The sequence below is a fragment of the Gadus chalcogrammus genome, chromosome 7 (genome assembly GCF_026213295.1).
Source record: "Gadus chalcogrammus isolate NIFS_2021 chromosome 7, NIFS_Gcha_1.0, whole genome shotgun sequence".
Taxonomy (NCBI): Eukaryota; Metazoa; Chordata; class Actinopteri; order Gadiformes; family Gadidae; genus Gadus; species Gadus chalcogrammus.
In genome coordinates, this window is record NC_079418.1 from 9,763,530 (window position 1) to 9,784,853 (window position 21,324).

Below are 21,324 nucleotides of genomic sequence, written 5' to 3' on the forward strand. Positions count from 1 at the left end.
ACAAATTATTGAGGTTGATTTCAACTAAGAAAATTGAAAAAAGAACGAATCGATGAAAGACATATGAGAAGATGATTAAAAAGATTGCATGGAAGACATTTTAATAAAATAATGTTTAAAATTAAAGTTAAGTAGAAAGTGTAGGTGAACTTAAACATGTATAACCTTGATTTAAATGTAGTCAGGGTTGGAGCAAGTCTGAGTAAAACTCATTGCAACACACTAGTTGTGATACATTCAGTAATACACACAAGTCTGCGCTCACTGCTTACAAACACACACAAACAACACACTGAAATACACACTTGGGCATACATAGAAATAGGCCAACACACAAACGCACAAATGGACATACACAAACACACGGACACACGGACACACAAACCTATTGTTCAGTACCACACAGCAGTGGCGTCACTACGCTGTTTCATTCGAGGATAAAGGTCCGGATATTATTTTTATAGCCCAGAAGCTTATTTTAAAATTTTTTGCTTGCTTTACACTAGAAATAAACATGGGGATTCCAGCGGCATCTCAAAATAAAGTAGCCTAGTCTTTCTAGATACTTCTGTCAAGAGAATAAACGGTTTAAAAACATAACCAGACGGTTTACCACCTCAGGTGAATTAACCTATCCTATCCCCAGTCATATGTATATATATGTGTATATATATATATATATATATATATATATAAAAATATATTGTTACGACCCACCCCGTTGGTGTCCAGGGGGAAGGGGGGGGGGCAACAATTAATATTAAACCAGGTGTTTAAAGAACGGAAGAGAGTAGCAAGATTTAAACCAATCTATCATTTACATAAATGAGTCCTATGTTAACACAGAAACAACCAATAACACTATCCCCCCACTGAGGGAGGAACCAATAACACTATCCCTCCACTGAGGGAGCAATGCCACGACGAAGAGCCCACGTAGCTCTGACTCGCGACCGTCAGCGACCAACTCTGTTCGCCTATCTGGCCCACTGGCCACGTCTGCTTTCATCCCTGCATAGAAATCCACCTGATTGCTGATATATATATATATATATATATATATATATATTAGGGATGGGCAACGATCGTCAAATAGTCAGAGTCAAGTAGAATATTGAATAATGAATGTGACTATCGCTATTTATTACACGCTCTTCTCAATGCTGTTGAACGCTCCGTTCACTTGCATCCGGCGGTGAATAATTTTTTGATAATTCAGCGCTGATTAGCATATAATGACCGCTGTCAAGGAAAGTGGATTTCATTTTTTTCTTTCGTAACACTCTGCAAGTAGTCTGGTAACTTATCAACCCCAGCGTCCTGGGTTGCTAAGCGACGTCAACGTCTTTGGCGGACTATTTCTCTGCTTAATTAATGAATTAATTAATTTTGATGTTTAATGTTGATGGCACAGTTGTTGAAATAAACAGATTGATATCATACCAATCATTAAAGCCCCTCCCTGTTTCATGTGTGTGCATGTATAGCTACGAGGTGCATGCGTGCGTGGGGGGTTCTTGATTGACCGATTTTCGAATTTTATTCATATACTTCTCAGCAAATATTGAATAGTATTTCTGCCAGAAATGCACATCCCTAATATATATGTATATACACATTAGTCCTTTTTCCATCAGATTTTCAAGCGAATTAACTCTTAAAGCGAATTAATTTGTAGCGACATAAGAAGCGCCTAAACGGTTTTCCATCGACAGAATGATTATAGCGAATTAAAATTGTGTCACAATGCCCCGTGATTTTTCTGACCCGCTAGATGATTTTCCATCAACAATGCGCATGCGCGACATTCTATATCGCTTCAGCCGTTTTCCATTACTTTTATGTCGCTAGAACTTTCCCAAAACCACCTCTGCAGAGCGAATAAACTTAGTGCGACAAAATCGGCGTTAGAGCGATATAACCCTTTTTCCATCACATATGTCGCACTAACTTTTGATGCGCATCATTTTAAAGCGCATTATCTTTTTGATGGAAAAAGGACTGTAGGTAAGGTCTGCCTCACTTGTATTAATTTTACTCTGAAATAACTTGAATGGAACTTTAGATGTCTGGGGATTGGGGATAAGCAGCACAGCAGTCGGGAAGCTATTTAAAGCTATAATAAACTGCGTATTTGTTGATTTATTTAAAACAAGACACATTTGTGTGTGGATCAGAAATGTGTTTGTGGAACTTATTTTTGTTTAGGGATTTATTTTACATTTATACATACCGATATCCATTTGTGTGTGCATTGAAATGTATTTGTGAGAAGAGAGTAATTTATATATGAATCACAAAATACATTTGTGAATCCTTCTCTGTGCATTCATTATTAATGAGACTGTTCTGACCCCATATTTGTCGTGTGTGAGATGGAGTGTGTATACACACTGTGTGTGTGTTTTAAAAAGGGCAGCCGCGCCTTTGCGTGTCACGCTAGAGAGTTCCCTTCATTTCCTCCTAATCAAGTTTTAGTGATTCATTCTTGAGTCCATTGTGTGTGTGTGTGTGTGTGTGTGTGTGTGTGTGTGTGTGTGTGTGTGTGTGTGTGTGTGTGTGTGTGTGTGTGTGTGTGTGTGTGTGTGTGCCTGCGTGCGTGCGTGCATATGTAACTCAGCAGTTTGCTGCTGTTGAAGTCACACTGGGCGGGTTTGCAACAAGGTTAACTTTAGATTTGGGGCTAAAAGTAGCTTACGGCTAAACAGATTTTAAAGAAAGTACAATTTGCTGTCGGAAATGAGCGATGGAAGAATATATTTTGGGGAAACAAGCACCGTTTTACATGATTACTAACTACTAAACGCAACTTTGTCCTAAAAAAAAAGTCTAAACCGACAAATCGGATATGGCTAACTATTATTCTTCCCTCAAAAAAGTCATAGTTCACAATTTTAACTCAACTTTGTTTGCCATGTGATGGCTGACACCCCAGGTGATAAACTAGTATACTTTAGTGCATTACAAATATAATGTTGGTGTGTGTGTGTGTGTGTGTGTGTGTGTGTGTGTGTGTGTGTGTGTGTGTGGTGTGTGTGTGTGTGTGTGCGTGTGTGCCTGCGTGCATGCGTGCATGCGTGCATATGTAACTCAGCAGTTTGCTGTTGTTGAAGTCACACCGGGCGGGTTTGCAACGAGGTTAACTTTAGATTTGGGGCTAAAAGTAGCTTACGGCTAAACAGATTTTAAAGAAAGTACAATTTGCTGTCGGAAATGAGTGATGGAAGAATATATTTTGGGGAAACGAGCACCGTTTTACATGATTACTAACTACTAAACGCAACTTTGTCCTAAAAAAAAATTTTACAACGAGACTCGTAGTGGGGGTTATCGCAGCCATGGTTGAGAATGAATTGGGGGAAAGGAACTTTGGCTTTGACTCCCTGTAGTACATGAACCACGACATGGAGGAGAAGGGGATTGTTGGCCGCGAATGTATCCCGCTTGAGCCCTGCTTCCCACCGCCTCGGCAGCGGTCAGCGCTAATCACCGCCTGTGTGTGTGTGCGCACTTGTTGGCGTGCGTGCGTGTGTTGGTGTGTGAGTGGTATGCATACATGTAAAAAAATAAATCCAGGTCTACCCTCCTGGCAAGCAGACGCTATGGAGGACTCTGGTGTACAGGTGTCTGGTTTAGGACTTCTGCGTATGACTGAGCTGCCTAGGGCTTTAGTACGGTTTATTAAACCGTCAAATACCGTCGAATCCCACGCTTGATCGATTCTGTGTTGTACATTCAGTAATACACACAAGCACACACGCACTCGCACACACAACCCTGTTGTTCAGTACCACCCAGACAGGCACACGTAAATACACAAACTTGAGCCCGGACAAAATACACCCACACTGAAAGACATACAAACCATGTACGTAACTCACACACACAGACACACGCACACACACACACGCAAACAAACTTAAATACACCAACACGCGCACACACACACAAATACACAAACTTTAGCCCCCCTGCCCCCTCTTTGAGGTGGGTCCCAGGCGTCACAGTCCCGGCCCTGTTAATCCGTCGTCTCCCTCAGGGGATGAGACGCAGACGGAGGCTATAAATAGGAGCAGCGCATTACACCCGGACACACCCCGGGAGGGAGCCCCACCCTGATTAGTGGCTTGGCAGGGTGAACAAAAACAACGCAGCCGACAGACACACACACACACACACACACACACACACACACACACACACACACACACACACACACACACACACACACACACACACACACACACACACACACACACACACAGGGCAAGGATAGGTTAAGTGTGCACACATATACAGTATGCAGGGGTTTAGACAGAAAGTGAGGAAATGTGTCACACACACGCACACTCATGATTGCACGCACACACGCAAACACACACATAAGGCATGGATAGGTTAAAGTGTGCAGCAATACCACGCACGTACACATACATAGGAAGTGTGTCATAGACACACACAGCTTTGTGAGGAGGGTGGGGGAGTGAAACCTGTGTACACACATCAAATGTCTCGCCTACATTCAGAGGTTCGGTGTATCACAGGTGTGACCGGATGAATGGAGAGGGCGGACATTTGAACAAGTTTGAACATAAGCTTTAGCTCCCTTGACCGTAGCCTCCCAAACAAGACATTAGATTCATAAGAATAGCACTTAGCATGGTGAAGCATCTTACGTTAGCTATCTACATTTACATTTACATTTAGGGCATTTAGCAGACGTTTTTATCCAAAGCGACTTACAATAAGTACATTTGTCATAAGAAGTGCATCATTATATCGCTGTCGGTACAGAAAGGATGTTCATAGAACCAAGTGCAAGTACCACAATCGCTAGGCTAATCAATTCCCCTTGTTACAGCTATGATAGCAGCTATTGCAGTTGCTACACAGTTAAGTACTACAATACAATACAATACAATACAATACAGTGTACAATGGTGGCTAGAAGGGGGGAGGGTGGCTTATGCAGTGTCGAGGTGGACTCTGAACAGGTGAGTCTTGAGTCTTTTTCGGAAGATAGTGAGCGACTCTGCGTTCCTGAGAGCGGCAGGGAGCTCGTTCCACCACTGAGGTCCCAAAAGCGAGAAAAGTTGTGACTTTGCTGAACGGCCTTTGCTAGCTCTTAGCGATGGCGTCTATCTTTGTTGCATACGGGGAATGGGTTAACCTAGTGATTGTTAGTGCTTGGCACTTGGTTCTATGAACATCCTTACTGTACCGACAGATATATTTTTGTTTCTCTTTCTAAAGACAAATGTACCGCTACTTGTTGTAAGTCGCTTTGGATAAAAGCGTCTGCTAAACGCCCTAAATGTGACGTAATTTAGCCTTGTAAAGTTTGATACCAGAGCTAAAGTTTGCATAATCGGTGCCTCATTGTTTAAAGATCCCATGCCATGCTATTTTATGGATGCTTTAATATAGGTATTAGTGGGCCACAAACATAGTATTCAAAGACGTCCCCGAAATTCAGCCGTGGTGCAGAGTTACAGCCACTCCGAACTAGTCGCACATTTAGCTTCCCCCAAACGCGCTGTTTCGGTGGGCGTGTCAAGGCAGGTCAAGGAAGGGGGTGGGGGTGTGGCCCTGAGCAGCTTGTAGCCACAGTACCATTCGCTCTGGTTACGGTGGGCGTGTCAAGGCAGGTCAAGGAGGGGGGTGGGGGTGTGGCCCTGAGCAGCTTGTAGCCACAGTACCATGCGCTGTTTACGGTGGATGTATCGCAATGGCTCCTAGAAACCCATATTATACATAGATATCTATGTAATATAATAATATATATTATCACCTGGCCCTGAGCAGCTTGTAGCCACGGTACCATGCGCTCAGTTTACGGTGGATGTATCGCAATGGCTCTTAGAAACCCATATTATACATAGATATGTATATATCATATAATATATAAATATATTATCACCTGGCCCTGAGCAGCTTGTAGCCACGGTACCATGCGCTCTGTTTACGGTGGATGTATCGCAATGGCTCTTAGAAACCCATATTATACATAGATATCTATATCATATATCATATATAATATATATTATCACGGCCAAAAGCTGTGTGAGCCTCCAGACGATAGGCTATTATGAATCTCAAACGGACGCGTCTTCTTCAGATTGATGTGGAAGTCGAAGAACCAGAGACGTCGGAGAACCCGACGAAGTCCTTTGTGATTCATTATATCGTCTGGAGGTGCACACAGATTTTGGCCGTGATAATATGTATTATTTGATATAGATATCTATGTATTATATGATATTATTTAGATGTAGAGCCCCAGGACTCTAACGCAAGTGTTGTACACTTCCTGTTATTTGGATAACCGTTCTGCTGTTGGTGTGATGGCGCATAACACGTCGGACTCTCGTCTCTGGTATTTTTACAACGAGACTCGTAGTGGGGGTTATCGCAGCCATGGTTGAGAATGAATTGGGGGAAAGGAACTTTGGCTTTGACTTCCTGTAGTACATGAACCACGACATGGAGGAGAAGGGGATTGTTGGCCGCGAATGTATCCCGCTTGAGCCCTGCTTCCCACCGCCTCGGCAGCGGTCAGCGCTAATCACCGCCTCCTGAAGCCGAGGCGGTGGTCCATCGGCAGCGAGACTCCGGCGGGAGACGACCGCGGTCAACAATCCCTTGGCCATGGCTGAGATAACCCCCACTAGGAGTCTCGTTGTAGAAATACCAGAGACGAGAGTCCGACGTGTTATGCGCCATCACACCAACAGCAGAACGGTTATCCAAATAACAAGGAAGTGTACAACACTTGCGTTACAGTCCTGGAGCTCTATATCTAAATAATATCATATAATACATAGATATCTATATCAAATAATACATATTATCACGGCCAAAAGCTGTGTGCACGTCCAGACGATATAATGAATCACAAAGGACTTCGTCGGGTTCTCCGACGTCTCTGGTTCTTCCACTTCCACATCAATCTGTAGTAGACAGAACCGCGCGCTGCCTGCTGCCTGCTGCCGGCGCGAGGCACCACCGCCCGGCTGCCCGCTGCCGGGCGGTGGTGCTTCGCGGCGGTGGTGCCTCGCGGCAACCGGCGGCAGGCAGCATGTCGCAGTTCATGTACTTCGATGTCGTTCTGCCATTGCATTCAAAATTCTGTAACTAGCCTGTTACTACGAACTAAGCAACTACCGTACACGTATTAGCATTTAGCACTAGCTCAATCACGACTCTTTCAGAATTCTTGTGGGTGGTTACGAACCAACCAAGTGGGCAGGGCCATGAATAATAGTTTGACAACGCTCACAGTGTCACCTTATCCAGATCGGCTCATTTCTTCTGCCTTTTTCCTTTCATTGCCTATTGCATTCAGCAGACAAACTGCATAGATTTCAAACTTACCACAGCTCACAAACTTATTCAGACCTATGTTATTTAACAAACAATAGGAAAAATGTGATTTTAATGGCATGGGCTCTTTAACAAAAACTGGGCCAGCATTAGTAAACTGTAAAAAAACATTATCAGTAATGTGTTTCACATCAACATAATGTAACCAAGCAGCTGAAGAAATGGTATTTAAAATTAAAAAATGTGAAACCTATTTAAAATTCCTTACGCGAAAACTATGTCCACTTCCTCGGTAGAATAACTCGGAAACAACCAAAAAGGAAACTAGGCAGGACTCCACCCCGTTGTTGTGTTTTGGTTTCCAGCCTGAACCATTGATGTATATACTGACTAGATATCGCATTTGGCTTTAAGCATGCGTCAACAATGACGCATGCTGGTTTCTGACATACGCCAGACATGTGTTGATAGGAAAAAAAATAGAGATAAAAAAATAGAAAAACTATATTTTTTTATTTCTTTTTATTATCATTACCAAGAACACCAGAAACCAACCTGCTTGAAGATTGCCTTAAAATAAGGTAATTAAGAGTGATTAGGAGTGTGAAACGACTTCTGTACCATCAACGTTCTGTCATTCAGGTCGGTGGTTACACCGTGGCTATATGGCGACTGCATTGACACATACATTCCACTGAACAGCGCCGCTAAGGAGATATCTAGTCTGTGTATGTATATATCTATCAGCCTGAACGACCTACAATAACGTAGTAGGGACTGCTGGATCTTGGATGACCACATTGGTGGCTGTATAGTTAGTTACTCTGTTTGGTTCACGATTTACATTGACCTTCAGGGCGTTTAGCAGACGCTTTTATCCCAAGAGACTTACAGTAAGTATGTTTGTCAGAAGGAAGAGACGCCACAATATATCCCTGTCAGTACAGCAAGAATATTCATAGAAACAAGTGTGCAAGTAAGCCCTTCGAGACTGTAATGGTGAAATAGAAATACAATTGAATTGAATTGAAGGGCCAAGCTTTAACAATCTATCGGTTAACCCATTCCCCGAATACAACAGTGATAGCAGGTGGACCGTGTCCCTATGGTCTTAACCCCGAGCCCGTGGAAACGCATCAGATCGGTGCAGAGTGCCTCCAAACCCAGAAAAACAACAAACAGGAACAGGACGTTCTGTTCTGCGCAGGCAGGCAGACCCCGGCTGGGATTCATATTTAATTCATGAGGGCTAGCGGTCCAAATGCACGCACCAGCTGACCGGGAGCCTAGCCAAGACAGCCGACTACCACCAGCCATATAGCTTGGCTGCTACGGGGAGTTTTTAGGGGGACACATGCTAACTTAAAGGGATACCCCGGCCAACAATGGACAATGTTGATCAGCATCACTTTGGCACTTAATATACGCACGTATTGTATGTTTGTATGTCCTGGCACTTGATGTACACACTTATTCAGTGGTGGGCCGTCAGGGCCAGCAGGGCCTTCTCTGCTGGCCCTGTCAAAATCTAAATTATATATATATTTTTTTTTTTCAAAACTACATTATTTGTGTCTGAACGCATCTTAATTCCATATTTTTTTCAGTACTTACAGCATAATTCCAGAAGGAAAACGGTTTGTTTTTATTAGGCTGAGCTCAGCTGAATAACGCCTCACAGCTAGGTTACATGGACCGGCGGGGCCAGCACTAAAAATATTGCTACCCTTTCGCTGAAGCTGCCACCTCCCATTGGATAATAAATTTGACTGACGTGTGTAATCAGGCAATCAAATGTTGATGTGTAGTAATAGAACGACCCCAGGGCCCAGCAATATGCTGGCGCTGGCCCCCGGTGATGTCATCAGCGAATTTTGAATCGTTGGCGGTACAGAGTTGATAGTGAACTACTATGGCCACCGCCTTCACAGCACCTAGTGATCCTGTTTCTGATCTCCTTCGTTTGCCTTTTTCAAGGCGATCGTTTGGAGAGATAACAAATTTAATTTCAAGAGGAAGACCTACACCGAAGCCTGATGGGCTGACCCAGGCCGGTAAAGGTTTTATGCGGCACTTTACAGAGTGCAACTACAGCCGCTATGACTGGCTAACGGCTAGCACCGTTCAGAACAACCTATTCTACTCGCCGTGTTTGCTGTTCAACATCAGTGAGGGGACATGGAACAGCGGCAGATACAGCAGACTTAACAGCTTCACCAAGGCAGATTTAAAACATCAGGCCATGGGTGATGGGTAGGGGTGGGAATCTCTTGGCACCTCACGATTCGATTAGATTCCGATTTTGAGGTCAACGATTCGATTCTGAAGCGATTATCGAACAATTTTTTTTATTTACATTTCCATGCGTGGTTTTCAAAAATATATACATCTGGGTTTGCTACTCAGAGTTTGCTAATCACTTCCTACTTTTGTGATGATCAACAGATGAATTACCTTATCTAATATTCTATAAGAGAGAAAGATTTTGTCACAAATATGACTTTCTATGAACAATGCAATAATCAATACAGCTTGCATTATAACACAATATGGAAGCATGCAAAAAATAGGTTTCAGTTTTATTTTCTTTCTAATCTTTCTTTTCTATGTCATTAAAGAAAAAGCTGCTCTTGAATTAGAAGGAGTTCTTGTGTCTGGCTGTGAGTTTGCGCGCATGCTATGCATAGGCTGAATCGCAATCGTGTCAAGACAAATCAGATTGGCCAATAGACACTGAAGATAAATTCACTAATTTTTAGATTACAAAAATTATCCCGCAGCATGCAGGCAAAAAAAAATAAAATAATAATAATTCTGATTATTTTTCCCACCCCTAGTGATGGGTGAGTTTTACTTTGCACTGTGTAGGAGTGATAATGTTGTTGTGGTACTTTAGTTCATAACGCATTTTTTTTAATGGTTTGAAACACAAATATATTGCTGGAATTTGGGCAGTAGGCTTATGGTAATGCTTTGTGTGGATGCCGCTTAATAAGCATATTAAATTAACCCGTTCACTACTACTCCTTTGGGCTTAATATTCTGGCTGGAATAGCTGTTGTAAAATATGTGGCATAAAGGCCTAATTGTATGTTTCATTTTTGTTAATGAACTGGCGTTGCACTTTTAATATTTTCGCTATAGGCTACTTTATTGAATCCGTTGAAGTTGCGAAAGCATCCGGTGAAAATAACAATAACTATAAACACTTGTTTTTGGGTCATGTGTGTGATGTGCAATCTGGTTGCGGAGTGACATAAGGGAAGATCTGATGGTGATGCTGCTGCATTACTCTAGCTCTGCGGTAATGCAAAGTGGTGTGCGTGTGCGCTGTTGTTGTTGCTGAAGATCAACTGTCTTGTTGTGGATGTTATGCAGTAGCGCATATTGTGGCTGTATTGCCACCTGATATGAAATTTGTGTGCATGTCTGAGTGTTTGGGGGTTGGCCGTTGGTGGAGGTCATTACTGAAGGCGGTGACTTAAACCCCACGGTACGCTACTGCACTTATTGTATGTTGTACGTCCTGTCCCATAATGTACGCACATATTGTACGTTTGTACGTCCTGGCACCTAATGTACGAAATGCTGTGATCAATCACCTATTTCTTTATTGCGATAGAATTGGAAATTTGAAAATGAAGACATTTCATAGATCTCACACCGAAATTGGGCTTAACTTTTGAATTGGAATTTTTTTATTGAAGCTTTATTTTAACCAGGTAAATGTCTCATTAAGATTAAAATCTCTTTTCCAAGAGAGACCTAGCCAAGAAGGCCGCATTGAACTGACAATACACAAAAACACAAAATTTAAACACAATTAAATTATAGTTTTGGAGATTTCAAGTTTTAATGGTGAATCTTTTTCGCAATGTAAATATAAAATATCACAGTACCGCCAGTACTGCCTAACAATATGGCAGTATGGCCTAACAATCACCCATCATTCACACACCGATGGCGGAGTCATACACGCTGGGCAACAGACAGCTCGTCAGGAGCAATAAGGTTGAGGTGTCTTGCTCAGGAACCCCTCAACACTCGATCGAACCAGCAACCTTCTGGTTACCAGCCAACCCACTCCATCTCCTGAGCCAATTGTCAAAGCCTCCCCTTTGACAATTGAAAGAGATTCACAATATCAATCGCTTTAGTCTACGTAGCAGCACCTTCCAGCACGATGAACAGAGAGCTCCTCGTCAAATTTAGGAAGACCATAAGAAGAAAATGGATGGCATACAACACAATATTCAATGTTGCCTTGACATTGTTTTCCTAAAATGTATCTTTGATGCTGTATTTTATTCTGTATTTTTTTATGTTGCCTTTGTTTTCTTTTACGTATCTATTTTATTATTTCATTTTATCGTATGTGAAGCACTTTGAGTCTGCCCTGTGTATGAAAAGTGCTGTATCAATATAGTTTCCTTGCTTTCTTTGAGATATGCACCCACACTCTCTCACCCACTACAGTGTGTGTGTGAACCGTTATGCAGGCGAAGCTAGGCTGCATAACTTCCACATGAGTGACTGTAAACACTGTAGGGAAAACAGAGTTCTCCGCCAAGAACGATTGCAGACGTTCAAACCAATATTTACCCATGGTGGTGCGTGGGTGTGTGAGCACAGGGCACGCACACACAGGAGATGGCACTTTGGGAACACCCTATGCTCTTGCATTTTTAGACAGGTCTTTTCTAGGGGGGACGAGAAACAGGCTACGCAAAAAAGAAATATGTAAGATAGGCCTTTTGTGGATTTGCCGCCATAAATCTCGGATGAGTTCGATGACGTCAAGTTCCGAAAATGCTTTATCCTAGCTAGTGCCCTAAATGTAATGGAAGTGTCATCTTATTGTAGTAACTAGATAGTAGCTAGGATTGATGCTAGCTACTAGCGAGCATATAGCTACTAGTTAGCATCTAGCTGCTAGCTACTAGCTAGCATTGACTAACTACAGTTGAACTGGCACACACACAGTGTTTTCCCGAACAACGGCTTTGGTCAGTTAGGGTAAAATATCATTAAATGACCGACCACTGAGGACAGTTTGCAAGAATAGACTACGATTCAGAAGCTACTGTGATCCCTCATGCTAGAAACTAGCGACTAGCTAAAATCGAGCTACTCGATGCTAGCTGCTAGACGCCAGCTACTATATAACATCTAGCTACGAGCTGCTAGATGCTATCTGCTAGATTATAGCCACTTGATGCTACCTGCTAAATTATTGCTACTAGATGCTAGATTCTAGCTGCTTGATTGTAGCTACTTGCTGCTAGATGCTAGCATTGCAGTTGTTGTGATCCCTTGTTTTGATGGCTAAGTCGTGCCGATGACACGGTAAAGGGCTACACAGAGTTAAAAAAGAGCTTCCCCCCCTGAACAGAGCACACTGCTGAGGTGAAGCACCATAAGTCTCTGAACTCCTCTCTTGTGCCCATCAGTGAGTGGTACCTGAAGTCCACCCTGACTCTGGCCTTCACCAGAATTACAAACATTTCTGCCAGCGCAAGGCCTGCTTCCCCCTCTACCTGGTTCTTCCTGATTTTATAAACAGCCATTTTTGCTTGACCGACCACAAAATTCAACAAACACAATCTTTTTTAATTGTCCTTATCGTAACCAGCACCAAAGATAAAAACAGCCTCTGACTAAACCCCTCCACAATTTAAAAACACTGTTTTTAAAATAAGGAAAAGGATTTTGTCACAGAATGGGCAGTTCTCGGACACTGTAGGGTTGATTTTTGCAATGAAACTATTCACAGCCAGAGCCCCCTGCAGGATCCTCCACTGCAGGTCTCCTGTTCTCTTGTTGGGGAGGCTTTTAAGGAGCATCCACACAGGCACACAGCCCTGCAGCCTCTCCTTCCAAACCGTATCCCTCCTATTGCTCAGTTTGTGTTTGTGTGTAGCCACCACACAGTACTTATATATACTTTTCCCTGAAAGTAACTGTAGCTCCATCCTGGACTTGGAAAGGCCCATGGGTTTCACCAGTCCGGTCTGGTCCAACGACAGACCGAGCTCTGGAAATGGATCCCCTTCATCCGGTACATCCCCCCCCTTAAAGTAGTACCGCAGCATCTCTTGCTCCTCAGTGTTCAGTCTGCTAATCCATTGGTTCATGATGTCTCTGGTGTGCCGACTTGAAATAAGGGTACAAAATCTCTGGAGAAAAGGAGAGCCACTCCTGCACTCATGCTGCTAAAATGGCTTGAAATGACTTGGCCCTCAAACTCCCTCCTCCAGTCTGGAGGAGGGACTGGAGGCTCAAGTTTAAAAGTTTCAAACAGGCAAGCCCTCTTCCTCATATCTCTAGCCCTGTTTAAATTAAGTGTTGAAACCTTAAAATAACTCATTACCTTTAATGTGAGGAGAGACACACAGATGAGGAGAAACAGCAGGCCAACTGCTTTTCTTCAATCTATAAACTTCTTGCTCAGAGAACATTTTTATACTATGTACTGTGTACAACTCATCCAACTGAGAAGCAGAAAGCAGCGGTGAGTGTGTGAGGGACTGTCTGTTGCACTGTCCTTCATCTCCTCCTCCTCACTAGACTGACTGCCCGCTCCTCCTCTTCCTCACGAGACAGTTACTCTGTCTCCTCCCCCTGCCCTCCACTAGCCGCTGATTTCTTGGCTTTGGAGCCACAGGTTTCTCTAGCCCGTTTTCTCTTAAGGAGAGGGATTTTACACACAGTATCTTCCTCCTCCATCAACCCTTCCTCAATGTCACTGCATTCCTCTGCTGCAGCAGGGATGGGCCCAACCTCAACACTCTCTGCTGGCTCTTTGACTGCATTATTCCCCTCCTCCTGAACAATACATTCACAGCCAGGTTTGTATCTTCAGGATTTTTACCACACTGCTTTTCATTTTCCACGTTTTCAACACTTTGAGTTGCTTTCTTAGGATTTTCACCACACTGCTCATACATTTCGTTTTTTTCCTTCAACATTTTTAGCACTTTGAATGTGATTTTCCACATTTGCCAACCTCTGTTTCACCGTTTAAACATTGGTGGAGGTCCCTGCTGTCACCTCAGAAGGCTCAGCTTGTTTTCCAGGGGTTTTCTCCGGTGAAGTCTCACGAGATGCCCCTACCTCCCGCATCCAAAACATTTCAGAGTGCCAGAGTTGACAAACACTGCATAATCAAAATCATTCACCTTTATACTGAAAACTAAATTCAGTTCAGCATCTTTCTTATTTAAAGGTCCCATAGCATAAACACCTGACTTTATACGTTTATTTATGAGTTCCCCTAGCCCGCCTATGGTCCCCCAGTGGCTAACACTTTGGTTTGGTGTACAACGAGCAGTAAGTATCCCGCTCGCCTTTGGAAAAAATGGAAGCTAAGGTTCCCACTGAACCCGCTAAACCCGCTGCCGAGGCGGTGGTCCCTCGGCAGCGGGCAGCGAGGCTCCGGTGGGCAGTGGTGGGTACGAAACTCAACTAAAAGTACATTTACTTCCTTCAAAATCTACGTAAGTAGATTCCAATTGGAAACCCTACTTGAGTAAGCGTAAAAAAGTACTTTGTTACAAAGTTACTCAAATTACAAGTTACTTCACATTTTTGTATTGCAGTGCTTGGATCAGTGAAAAATACATAGCGCGTGAGTTAGTGAATGAGAGAGAGAAAGATGTACTCTTAAAACATTTCTTCATTGTGTGTATTGTTCATTAAACATACAATACATAGAATACAATAAAACTTGTGTATTTTCACACAAATTGACGCATTAAAAATGTAAATTGATTTCAGCTCTGTTCATTTGACAAAAGGCAAGAGCTTTGTAGGAACACTACCCAGGATGGCTTGGTTAGCTGATTGGCCAATCAGATTTGTCTTGACGCGATTGCGATTCAGCCTACGCATAGCATGCATGCACACTCACAGCCATACACAACAACGACGAACAAGTTCTAGAGTGGTCGGCAGAATAAAGATCCTATGTAACATTGTATCTTTAGAATTCTATAAATTTTATGTGGACTGTACTCCCCCCCGGCGTTTCTAGTCGTGCGTTCACACCAAACGCGAAAGGGCGACAAGATTCCATACAAAGTCAACGTAGAGCCATGAATCGGGCAAATTTTTTCGCTAGAGAAAACCCGTGACAAGATTTGATTTGCAGCGCGACACTTTTGCCCGGCACGGGCGAGTGCGTTCACGTGGATTTGCAGCGCGACATTTTTGCTCGAGTCGAAATATTTCAACTTTGACGCGAAATTTGCGTGATGACAGCCAGCGTTAAACAGCGTGGCCACTGACGTGTGTAATGTAACAGCCAATCAGCGTTCAACCGGCCAACCGTTCCCTGCAGTGCAGTCCGGGGTGAACCGCAGCATGGAGAAAGTGATTGTTGCCGTTTGCGACTCCCGGAGCTCTATATATAATAGTATATAATATAATATAATATAATTGTATACATAATATCACGGCCAAAAGCTCTGTGCGCCTCCGGATGGCCGTAGCGCGGGGTGCTCTCGTAGGGATTGGGCTTCGTGGGGTTTGTTTACCGGCGTTGCTATGGTTACTGGTCTGGTGTGTTCCAACGGTTTATTAGGTATCTAATAAATCGCTGTCTAATCCATACTTCATTCACTGCCTCTTCCATGGTCATTACAATATTATGAATAGACTGCGTTCTCTGACGTCTCTCCCTCTTCCACAACAGGTAAAGACATGCAATGGTGGTTATCTCAGCCATGGTTGAGAAGGAATTGGCATGAAGCACCGTTGGTGGGCATAAGATGTGGCGAGACAAATTTGCCTGATAAAAGTTGCGCAGCGACAGTTTATGATTTGTCCCGTGACAAAACTTGGGCGACAACGCGAATGGGCCACAAATGTGTCTTTTGGTGTGAACGCAGCATCGACTCGACTCGTCTCAGCTATGGAATCGCGAACAATGTTACAACCTAGGGAGGGCGCATCGCTTACGTGTACGCTTGTACAGTCAACGAAGATAATGTGTTTATCAAAATACTAATTTTAATGAAGGCACAATGGAAAAAGTAATTGAGTAGAGAGTAGAATTCTAAATCAAATATTTACTTGAGTAAGAGTAAAATTACATACTTAAAAAAGCAACGTGAAAAGTACTCGTTACCCGAAACTTTGCGTTACTTGTAATGCGTTACTATCCACCACTGCCGGCAGGAGACAATCGCTGTCAACAATCGCAGGCAATAATCCTTTTCTCCTCCATGTCGCGTTTCAGTCTACTCAGATTGATGAGGAAGTGGAAGAACCAGAGATGTCGGAGAACCCGCATAATCGTTTGAGTTCATAATAACGTCTGGAGACGCACACAGCTTTTGGCACCCGGAGTGTTCTAGAACAGTGGTTCTCAAACTTTTTACCATGAGTACCACCTTAGAAATGATTTGGCTCTCCAAGTACCACCGGAATTAAAATAAAGTGTGTAGGCCTATAACTACATAGAGTTTACACAGAAGGCATTAATATTAATAATACGATTTATTATTCACATAACTTTACCTGACTGAAGCAACCAACTGTCTATAACTCATGTATTGTATTTAAACACTTGCAACGGGATAATACTAACAATTGAACAACTGCTTCAATAGGGCTACCCAGCAAATGGGGATATCATCTGGCATATAACATACCAGTCAATCTAGTGAGGTTATTAACAAGTATACTGCATTAAAGCATTCACAGCACTGAATATTAATTTTAACAACTGCAGTCAACCAATCATGTGAGGTAAATTTTACTGCATCAAAACATTCAAAGAATTTAATATGAATATTTAAATACTGGAGTCAAACAATCCTGTTATAAGCAATCATGCACAGCAAAGAGAGAAATCATGTGTACTGCGAAAACACTGTAATCAACTATCATGAGTAAGAACAAGTGTATCATAGAAAAACAATGTATTCAGTATTAAAAAATACTGCAGTAAGTGCCATAAGGTCAGAATATAAACTATGTTTAGATTTGAAGGAGAATGTACTCAGGCACACATTGAAAATTAGGCCTATCATGCTTCGTGGGAGGGGAGTGATGTCTGGGTCGATTGAGGTTAGATTTAGCCTCAGACTTGGTTCAGTATCCAACCTGCTTCCAGCACACAAGTTGAGGGGGAAGGCATCCCCCCTTGGAATTAAAATGATCAAAATCATCCCCCTTCTGAAACAGCCATCCCCCCCTTCCCATCCCCTGTTATTTTATCAATTCATGTGGAAATATTACCGCTATTTCATTATAGCGGTTTCCTTTTTCAATTCGGCGCAAGCAACGTTACTTTTCCCAGGGACAGATTTGACAGCGATACTTCATTCTCGGGCAGCATGCTATTGCGCAAGCACGCAGGCGTACTTGCGCAATAGTGCCTCCACGAGCTCTCATTCCACACCGTACGAAACAGACACTGGTAGCGTGAAGCAGTCTCTGCATCTCAGACATCGCTTCCGCAGGCAACTCTGTCCCCTTTTCTCCCTTTCATTCCAACCCGTGAGCAACGCTAGTCTCCCTTCTCTTCCGAATGCATTTTTGAAAAAAAAGAATAAGAATCCGTTTCTAAAATCCTTAAATGTGAAGCATGCCTCCGAATCGTGTGATGCGTCCGATCAGCTGCGTTTTTGGGGATAAAATAAGAGCGATGACATGACAGTAGTCATCGCTCTTATTTGCGACCATTTGCGACCAAGAGAAGCCTGGTCGCAAATGGAATGAGAAAGCGCACAGCCTTGTCTGAAAGCGCAGGATATTCGCTGCGTCGCTGCATCCAAAAGTCCAGAAATGTCTGGCCTCTGAAGGCAGACTTCAACGTCTCGTCACAGGACGATTTGGTAAATTTTTTGCTTCCCCTACTCATCGTCACAGCAGTTAGTCAATGCAGGTTTAAGATCATTGCATATGATGGGTACATGCAAAAACATTTTTTAACGGTTGCTTCATCTTCAAAAAATTGCTTGAAAAAATCGTTCATACTCCGCGTACCACTAGAGGGCGCTCGCGTACCACCAGTGGTACGCGTACCACAGATTGAGAACGGCTGTTCTAGAATATATACAGAACATGGCCAAAGGCTGTATGCGCCTCGCCATTGCGATACATCCACTGTAAACTGAGTGCATGGTACCGTGGCCGCAAGCTGCTCAGGGCAACACCCCCACCTTCCTTCTTGACCCGCCCTGATCTCTCCTCCTCCTTGCATTAAAGCTACAGACACCGAAATGTGCGACTGGCTCGTAGTGGCTGTAATTCTGCAACACGGCTGAATTTTGGGAACGTCTTCAAATACTGTGTTAGGGGCCCACTGATGTCTATATTGAAGCATCCTTAAAGTAGCATGCCATGGGACCTTTAAAATCCTATGGACTTGCCGTCTGTAACCCACAACATATCTCATCAGGGGAGATTTGAAAGTTGACGTTAACTTCCTTATAGCGGACACAATTTTCCCGTGCCGCAGTTGTAGTTAGCGGAAATACTAACACAAAGGAATCCTTAACCACTATGCCGGTCTCCACTACTTTGTTTGCTTTCGCTGCGCTGTCAACAAAAATCACGAATGCTCCATCCATCCGGGCAGCGGACATAATGCTGCTATACCCGACCACCTCTCCTACTGCCAAACAGCAGTCCTCCACCGAGCACGGAAAAGTCTGGGAGATCTTGAAGCCTTGCATTCGGCTAAGATAAGATAAGATACTCCTTTATTAATCCCCCTTTGGAGAAATTCACAGGTGCAAGATAAGTGCGAAAACAGTATATATACAATAAATCTACTCATTTAAAATAAAATTATAGTACAAAACAATTTGAATAAGATAAAATAAACATACTATATACATGTAAATGTCCGTTGTAGGAGACCTGTGTGTTGAGTAAATAAATAAATATGAAATATGATGTATAATAAAAATCTAAATGTGCAGGGTTCCAGAGGTAATGAAAAAAAAAAAAAAAGGTTAACATCGGTCAGTCCTGAGGTCTGGAGTTTAGTCTTTAATCAGGTCGGGAAAAAAGGAGCTGTTGGGGCTTTGGAGACGTTGGGAGCGGGGGTTGAGGTGTTATAAAGTCTGATGGGATAAAAGAGCCCCCCAAGCGCTTTGAGGCACGTGGCTGAGTGCGTCTGTTGCTGAATGTGCTCCTGAGTTGCCTCAGCTCGGCGTAGAGAGGGTGAGTGGGATTGTCCATGATCGCCTCCAGCTTTCCCCTCATCCTCCTCTCTGTCACAGCCTTCACACAGTCCAGCTTCATCCCAACCACAGAGCTTGCCTACCTCACCAGCTTATTCAGCTTGCTGGCACCTCCGCTCCCGATGCCTCCTCCCCAGCACACTACAGCAAAGAAGGTGGCACTGGCTACCACAGACTGGTAGAACATCCGTAGTAGCCTATTGCACACATTGAAAGACCTGAGCCTCCTCAGGAAGAACAGCCTACTCTGTCCCTTCCTGTAGAGGGCCTCAGTGTTGTCTGACCAGTCCAGTTTATTGTCCAGTTTATTGACCAGTCCATCTCCACCTCCTCCCCGTTTATGGAAACAGGTTTGGGGTGCTCTTTGTGCGCCGGAAGTCCACCACCAGCTCCTTGGTTTTCCCGGTGTTGAGCTGAAGCTGGTTCCCGTCACACCATCCCACAAAGTTCTCAACTAGTTTCCTGTACTCCTCCCTATTGTCTGTGATGCATCCAACAATGGAGGAGTCGTCAGACAACTTCTGCAGATGGCATGTTCGGGAGTTGTAGCAGAAATCCGAGGTGTAGAGGGAGAACAAAAACGGTGATAGTACAGGGGTGTGCCGGCGTTGCTTGTCACCACGTCTAACAAGCAGTGTCGCAGCCTGACATACTGCGCCCTGTCCATGAGGTAGTTTGTAATCCATGCCACCATGTCAGGATCCACCTGCATCACTTGGAGCTTCTCCGCCAGCCTGACTAGCTGGACGGTGTTGAAGCACTGGAGAAGTCGAAGAAAATGATCCTCACCATGCTCTGCGACCTCTCCAAGTGTGTGTAAGCTCTGTGAAGCAGGCAGATGATGGCATCCTCCACGCCGATGTCGGTCTGGTACGCAAACTGCAGTGGGTCCAGGCAGTCACGCACCAAGGGCCAGAGGTGCTCCAGGACCATCCTCTCGAAGGTTTTCATGACGTGTGACTAGGGGTGTAACGGATTACAAAACTCACGGTTCGGATCGTGTCACGGTTTTTGAGTCACGGGTCGGATCATTTTCGGATCAACAACAACAATAAAGATAACCAGACAAATGTGACTTTAAATAAAATCTTCAAATGTGTAAAAACTAAATAAAGTGAAAAATTAGGTAATAATCCTGCTTCCTTTTAAGCATAGTCAATATTTAAAAAATTGCAATCTGAGGCATTATTCCTGCTTCTTTTTAACATGGATAGTAAATAATCCCTAACCCTGGATTTACAATTCAGGATGTCTGCATAGCCTGGGGAGAGTTTTGAATCTACACTCTCCCACATGAAATGCAGACATCCTCATCTTCTTTTTTTCATCAACTATGGTAGCGAAATACAGTTTCTGTCGTGTTTTATTTGGCATTTTGTAAATCTATTGATTTCGGTTGGAAGACTCATTGCTCATTGCAAGGGGGGTTGGTTGTAGTCTTTTCGCTCGGTTCTAGCCCTACTGTTGATATGGAGAACCGAGCGAAAAGACTACAACCAAACATTGTGCCACAACATGGATGATACCAGATTATTTAAAACCAGCACCCGGCCTTTATAAGACAGCATCTCCACTTCCTGACCCCTCCCTCAACTATTTCCAATGCGTTTTCCCAATTACTTTTTTTTATAATCCTTGTTTCCGACAAATACACCCAAATACTTTATCCCAACCCTTTTCCACACTAGCCCATAGGTAAACTTGTTTTGCATTTTAAAAGTGAGCTTCCATTGCACAGTTTAAGACATCACATACACACAAACACAAGTGGGACAGTTACATAGGTAAAACAATTAAAGTGCTC